Genomic DNA, 8216 nt, shown 5'->3' with positions numbered 1-8216 from the left:
CAGCCTGCCATGGATTCCCTTCATTTCTAGTCATCAGCCAGACCTGACCTCAATAAGTGGTGTTAATATTACTGACTACTCATCTGTGGGTGGCGGAGGGGGGAAGTTGGGTCCATCTCTCACATGATGCACAAAAATAACAGCAATATTAATAAAACAATCTTTGGATGACAATGAGAGACTATATGAAAAATAATTGGGTTTTACAAGGCTTGATAAGTTTTGAGTGAAAGAAACAAAATGTAGAACAACTAATAGAATTAATTCATTTTTGTCAAGTACCCCAAATCCACTTCATTTATAAAATGCTTAATAGGATTATATGAACAAGGAGAAAAACACATTAGGGTACATACTAGATTAGTAACATGAGTCACTTGATGCAGGTGAAGGGCAAATAGAAAGAGAGAGAGAAAGACAAAAGAAAAAAGACTGCTTTAACAGTCTTACCTGTTATGATCTCCTATCTGTCATAGGCTTTCATATATTTAAATTGTTAATTGTGTATATAATATTAAATAAATTATAAAAAATAGTAATCCTAAATGCAATATTATAGTACATCTGTGTTTCATAATTACTAAAGAAAACTAACATGTATAATTAGGGTTTGTTAAGAAAAATATTAATCAAATCACATCATTGAAAAAACTAGGACCTCAGTAGTTATTTGTGATACTGATGATACATGAAATGGTATCTAAATTAACGAATACACAAGACAATATCTAAATTTTTTTCAAGGCGTATTATAGGTATTAATTTTAAAGCAGAAAATCTTTAAACAATAACTCCAACATAAGCATTAAGAAAAAAATACTGCAAGGGCAAAAGAGCTATAAAGATAAAAGTATGAAAGCGGTCAGAGAGATCTTAAAGATACATTTTATTGCCACATTTATACCTCTTAATGTGAATACTATATTCCAGGGTTTTGAAAGTGTATTATACCTACCCCAACTGCTTTCAGCAGTGCCAACATGGGGAGATATGAAAAGAAATTTGCCTTCCAACCCTTTTTTCTACTTCCACAATTTAAAATAATTACTTTGAAAACATTTAGTCAAGAATAATTGGCTGATACCTCCCTGGGCAATCACCTATATAGCTGATGACGTTAGATGTGATGAAAATAAACTTTCAAGAATGTGTTTGTTTGTTTCTTTGTTTGTTTTTCCCTACAAAAACACTAGGTTCTTTGTTCCAGGTATCAAAACGATAGAATATCCCAGTACTATTTTTAAAAGAAAGCTTTGCTTCTTGTCTCATTTTTGCAGAAGTTGGAAATGATTTTAATAAAGGTAAGCATGATTCTAATAGTTTCTTTTTTTAAATATGAATATTATTTACTTACACTGAAAGATTCTGACTATTAATGAGTAGTCAGTGGGGAGACACTGAAAGATCATGGAAATACCTTGCTCATCAACAAACATTCCTCTCTAGTTTTTAACATTTATTGAGGTGTCTTGCCCAAATCTCTCCATGTCATGATGGTTACAAACTTTCCAACTCTACTACTCTTTCCAGTACATTTTAGAGGGGGAAAATCTCATAATTCAAAAATTCATAACAATAAAACAATGTTGGAAGCTGCCATGAAAACACAAGTGAAAAAATACATCTTTTCTAAGTCACAGGACTATAAATTCAGGAAGTACAAAAAATTTAAAATGAATCAAACTCGTCAAATTATATACATTAAATGTATACATTTACATGTATACATAATTTGTATGTACATGTACATACATGTATACATAATTTGTATGTGCATGTGTACATAATTTTTTTATGTCCAATTATACTTCATTTGAGTGGTTTTAAAAAAAGAATCATGCCAAATAAAATCATAATTTTTGGCTTAATCCTGAATTGAGAATATTAACAATAATTTGCTCATAGTGCATATGGTCTCCTATATACCATAGATGAGTTTATATACACATTTAAAATCCAATACATTATGGAGGCACCTGGGTAGCTCAGTCGGTTAAGCATCTGGCTCTTTATTTCAGCTCAGGTCATGATCTCACGGTTCATGGGTTCAAGCCCATATTGGGCTTTACACTGGCAGTGTGGAAATGGCTTGAGATTCTCTCTCTCTCTCCCCCTCTCAATCTGCCCCTCCCCCACTCTGTGCTCTGTCTCTCTCTCTCTCTCAAAATAAACTTTAAAATAAATATATATATAAATAAAATCCAATACATTATGAATTTATGATTCATAAGTAACCTTAAGTATTTTCAAGCAGTAGAACTTGCATAACAGTTACAAGTGGAAATAATACTGGCAAAATATTCTGTTTTTTAACCTTGAGACATACCATAGAGGTCTCAGGTTATTAAGAAAATGTCAAAAAATGTTGTTTTGTATATTAAGAATATGTTTTTGGGAATGGGGAAAGAATAACAGCTTTCCCTTTGGTTTAAAATATTCAACAGTTTTAAAGTCATGAATCCCGGGAAGGGGCATCCAGCATGAAAACACACCTGCTTTCCATTCTACTCCTCCACGATGGTCAGCTCCGTCTCTCACTTGAAGAGAACTGTTGGGGTGTCCAGGTACCTCAGTGAAGCATCAGACTCCTGATGTCTGCTCCGGTCATAATATCATTATTCTGTGAGTTCAAATCCTACATCCAGCTCTGTGCTGACAGCTGGGGATTCTCTGCCTCTCTCTGCCCCTCCCCATCTCGCACTCTCTCTCTCTCAAAATAAACTAAAAAAAAAGAAAAGAGAGAAGGAAGGAAGGAAGGAAGGAAGGAAGGAAGGAAGGAAGGAAGGAAGGGAGAGAGAGAGGGAGAGAGAGAGAGAGAGAGAAAGAAAGAAAGAAAGAAAGAAAGAAAGAAAGAAAGAAAGAAAGAAAGAAGAAAAGAACTGTTTAAGTTCACTTCTATTTCAGAAAAGTAAACATTTGGTAGTATGAATGACTTTTTCATCTTATTAACTGGAATGAATGGTAATTTCTGAAATGCTTTTCCAGTTTAAAACACAAGAGCCTCTGTATCCCAACCCACAAAGCCACGGGCCTTGTTGGGGGGTCTGAGGGTAACATCCACAACCCACCAGCCTGTGTGCCCTGTAAGCAGGAAGCATGGAGGGTGTGGAGTGCCTGCATTCCTTCCAGCTGTCAGTGGCACCAAGGAGTTGATTGTAGTTCCCTTTCTACCATTAATTATAATCACAACTAGACCCCTTTTCCTGGGATCGTAATCTCATTGGAGGCTTTTCATTAAAATCTTATTCCTCCGAACACATCTGGGCACAGCCTGTTGGCCTCCAGGTGTGGGGGTGGAAAACCACAAGCAGGTAGCAAGAAGAGTGCACACATTCATCCCTGCGTTTTAGGCATCCAGGCTTGTCGTGCGTGAAATTGAAGGCCAACCCATCCCTCTGTGTCCGTAGGCAGATGTCCCGCATGGATCAGACACCACTAAACACCACAGGCCTCCCGTGGCGATTCCACTGTCTCCATCTTCCCAGCCCTGGCTGCCATCCTGGACCGGGAGGCAAACACAGCTTCTGGGGCTGAAGTTGTCACAACAATGGCGTTGGCTGTCTCCAGGAGAGCATCAGACCCAACAAGGCAGGCATCCCACCCTCAGGGGGAGCAGCCACTCGAGGAAAATAGGTTCCATCAGAAAATGTCTTTTTTTAGACCTTTCCAGAGATGTTTCTCCCTTGTCCATCTTTGATCTTCTTTGTGACTGTGTGAGAATCTTGGCCTCCTTTGCGGTGACAGGAATGTTCTTCCTATGATCAGGGTAAGTAAGCATATTCACAGAATCATTTATATGTGTCTAATTTCCAGCTTTTGGTGCTCAGCTTTAGTTGCTGGCACCAGGCCCTCAGGATGTCTTGGTGGAGCAGGTTGGCTGGTGGCATTTTTAGAAGATAATTGGAATTTTCTTCCTAAGTCTTAAACTCTTCCAGTGCCTTGTGTCACCTTTTCTGGACAGGAAACTTTGTCTTCTTTCATAGATCTTTTTCATTAGCCCCTGTTCACTGATGTTCACTGTAACTTTGGGTCGCCAGAAGCCTGCTGTTTCTCTCCGGATTCTCATGATACAGGTTGCAATTTGCAAGCCAGATAATCTTCCCTGACTTCTTTGTGGAATTCTGCTTTTTGCCTTTCCTTTCTCCATATCCAAAGAGAAGTCAAGATTTCCTAACTGTTTCTAAATCTAAACAACAGGAGTATGTTGTTCATACTAAATTCTAGAGTGAATAAAATAGATATGTCTTCGGCTTCAGAGAGTTTAGTGCCTTATTCACCTATTTTTGTTTGTTTCTTTGTTTAACTTTTTTTTAATTTTTTTAACGTTTTATTTATTTTTGAGACAGGGAGAGACAGAGCATGAACAGGGGAGGGTCAGAGAGAGGGAGACACAGAATCCGAAACAGGCTCCAGGCTCTGAGCTGTCAGCACAGAGCCCGACACGGGCTCGAACTCACGGACCGCGAGATCGCGACCTGAGCCGAAGTCGGCCGCTTAACCGACTGAGCCACCCAGGTGCCCCTCTTTTTTTAACTTTTTTAAAGATAAAAGGTGCCTGGGTGGCTCAATCAGATGAGGATTTATTTGACTCTTGATTCTGGTTAAGGTCATGATCCCAGGGTCATGGGTCATGGGTCATGGGCATGAAGCCTGCCTAAGATTCTCCCTCTGCCCCTCTCCCCTGCTTGTGTACTTTCTCTCATTCTGTCTCTATAATTATAAAAAAGTAAAAAATAGAAAGAAAGCAGTGATTACAATAGTGATAGTTCTTACAAAAGATAAACAGAGGGGTGCCTGGGTGGCTCAGGCACCCTTTGAGCATCTGACTTTCACTCAAGTCATGATCTCGTGGTTTATGAGTTCAAGCTCCATGTCAGGCTCTGTGCTGACAGCTCAGAGTCTGGAACCTGCTTTGGATTTGTCTCCCTTTCTCTCTGCCCCTTCCCCACTCATTTCCATGCATGCCCTCTCTCTCTCTAATAAACATTAAAAAAAAATTTTTTTAAAGATAAACAAAGAAACAAACAAAAACAAGTGCTGTGATGAAATATAACGGGAGGTATGTCACTTCACTTCATTTACCTGGGGTGATTCAGAAGTGATGATTGCCCCAAGGAATAGAGAATATCAAGATTAATAAAATTATTCAGTAATATCATGAAGATAAAATTGTTCCAAGATTAAACAGAGCAAGCACCAACCTATAGTTCAAACAAGTCCCTTAATCTCTATCCTCAGAAAATTAAAGGGTTTGAAATCAGAAATATGAAACATTACTAATTTCCATATTAAATGGGACATTTTCTATGAATCTCAAATGTAATATCACAGACAATATGATTAATAACAACCTGTCAAATTTGATATCTAAAAGCTAATTTTTAGTTATTTTTATGTTTGAATTCTAATAATATACTAATAAAAATATTTTGAAATTTGGATAAAATTCTAAAGTTTACCCTATCTTATAATAATATTCATAGACAAAAACCGATTTTTTTTCTTTAAATTGAATGCAATGTTATTTGATTTGCCTTAATTCAAATGCTAAAAAATACAAAGCATTTTCAATTATCTTGCTTACAATAAATTTCTTTTTTTTAAACCATCATTCAATAGGCTCTAATTTATTCATATAGGGAAACAAATAATTCTTACATTCATAAAAAAATGAAAATTACTTATCAAAGAAAAAAATCATATGAAGAACTATTTCATAGATTCAAAAAAACACACATACTTGTGAATCAGATACATGTAAAATGTATTTCAGAGGGATAACTATTTTTTTGTCATCTATGATTAATAATTTATTAAATCGCAATATAAAGATATATATTTCAATAACAAAAATTCAATTCAAATAGGTAATTGTGCAATATTAAAAAAAGAAATCTACTACATCTATCCAGGTATTTACACATAATTCTTACAGTTTCAATTTCAAAAAAAAAAATTCAATGTTGATAAGAGCACAGATTTAGTCCAATGATAGCAAATCGTTTCAAAAATCCTTAAGAGTGGGGCGCCTGGGTGGCTCAGTTGGTTGAGCATCCCGCTTCAGCTCAGGTCATGATCTCACAGTTTGAGAGCTCAGCCGAGCCGGGCATCGGGCTCTGTGCTGACAGCTCAGAGCCTGGAGCCTGTTTCAGATTCTGTGTCTCCCTCTCTCTCTGCTCCTCCCTTGCTCATGCTCTTTCTCTCCCCCTCTCTCTCTCTCTCTCTCTCTCGCTCTCTCTTTCTCTCTCTCTCTCAAAAACAAATAAACATTTAAAAATTTTTTTAAAAAATCCTTAAGAGTATTCATTTCCTTCATTCTAGTGATACCATTTCTGAAAATGAGTCCCCCCCACCAAAAAAAAAAAAAATGTAGGATGGTAACAGTAATCGTATGATGATTAAGAAACAACAGAAATGACCGAATTAAATAAATCACCTTACTGTGGGATACTTTGTACCCAATGAAAATTTTTTTGGTCTTCAATATTCATTGAAATGGAAAGATATGACCTGCCTCTCCATACACATACGAGAATAATCTATAACTATACATATACCAATGGTGGCTATCTCTGCCCTGGGAATTAAAAGTCTTTTACACTGTTTCAAGTTATCTACATGTGTCTGGTAATTTTGTTATAAAATGAGAATGTATTATTTTTATGATGAGAAAGCTAGTCTTAACTATACCAAAAATAATCAATAATTTTGATGGTGGTAAAGACTACCATCTTCCTCTTAGATGTAGGCGTAATGTTATATAATTTCAGTGTTTTGTTTATGTTGATGAAAATATTTATCAATAAATGGATAACTGACTGCACAAGTAATTATTTACAAGACTGGAAAGTAAGCTTAGGGTAAAGTTATTTTCTATATTACCTTTCCTTTCGGTGGGGAGAAGTGATGTGTGCTTTGCTTCCCAAAATTTTAAACAAAGGAATTTCCTACTTTCCTTTTATTTTTGGCTACTTGCTTTTTCTAATATCTGAATAAAATATTTTCTTTTTTTTAATTTTTTTTTAATGTTTATTTATTTTTGACAGAAAGAGAGAGAGACAGAGCATGAGCGGGGGAGGGGCAGAGAGAGAGAGAGAGTCACAGAATCCGAAGCAGGCTCCAGGCTCTGAGATGTCAGCACAGAGCCAGACGCGGGGCTTGAACCCACAGACTGCAAGATCATGACCTGAGCGGAAGTTGGACGCTCAACCGACTGAGCCACCCAGGTGCCCCTAAATATTTTCTTACGTTATCATTTGTGTTTGGTTTGGCACTTCAATTTCCTTTTCAAATTTTGAAACAAATGCTCAGAATGTTTAAGAAATTCCTCAAGCATTTAACTTTGCTAAAGGGTCACAGGCTTTAACCATTCTCTCTAAAAATAACCCTCTCTCACTCACTCTCTCTCTCTCTATCTCTTGAGTCACATAGTTCTGAGAGACAATCTTCCCTCTCAGTTTATGGTAATTTAAGAGTTTGGTTGAGGTACCCTTCCGACTTTACTTATTTTTTTATAGTTAAAATGTTTTCGCTGTTAATTCCTACTCTTCCCATTTATACCCACTCTAACTGTTAAAGCCTTTGAATATGTATGTATTTTTTAAAAATATACAACACTGAATCTTATATGCATATTCTCTTATTTATTTAAATTTATTCTGAATCATGTTATACATACAAAATGATTAAAAAGCATGATTTATTAGGTCAGTATAACAACTATAAAATTGAATTTATGAAATAAATGACAACTCCTTTAATGAGCATTTATAAAGCCTTGCATTCAAAAATTAGATTATGTCAATTTGTCCAAAAGCACATGGAACAGGTGGGCAGGGCAATGGGCTAACTAGGTGATGAGTATTAGGGAGAGCACTTATGATGAGCACTGGATGTTGTATGTAAGTGATGAATCACTAAATTCTACTCAAAACAGATATTATACTTTATGTTCACTAACTGGAATTTAAGTAAACCTTGAAGCTACAAAAAACAACAACCAAAAAAAAAGAATCATAAAAAAATCTCAACAAAATTTTAAAAATATGTGTCATACACTGTTCTGTGACTACAATGACATTAAATTTAAATATCAATGATTGAAAGGCAAAAAAATGTTAACAATAGTTTTGGAAGGCAAAAAAAAAGTTAACCATAGTCTAGAAACCTAAATAATAATGATTAAATAGCTAATAGGTTAAATATTTGAGCTGAAT

The 8216-nt window shown here is 35.8% G+C and overlaps 1 pseudogene; it reads right to left on the bottom strand.

Moving 5' to 3' along the window:
* Window positions 1-3217: 3217 nt before the first annotated feature.
* On the bottom strand, window positions 3218-3981 carry LOC115515870 (annotated as a pseudogene).
* Window positions 3982-8216: the final 4235 nt, after the last annotated feature.

The sequence above is a fragment of the Lynx canadensis genome, chromosome B3 (genome assembly GCF_007474595.2).
Source record: "Lynx canadensis isolate LIC74 chromosome B3, mLynCan4.pri.v2, whole genome shotgun sequence".
NCBI classification, from domain to species: Eukaryota; Metazoa; Chordata; class Mammalia; order Carnivora; family Felidae; genus Lynx; species Lynx canadensis.
The sequence above is the reverse complement of the archived record's forward strand: the minus strand, read 5'-3'. Positions and strand labels throughout refer to the sequence as shown.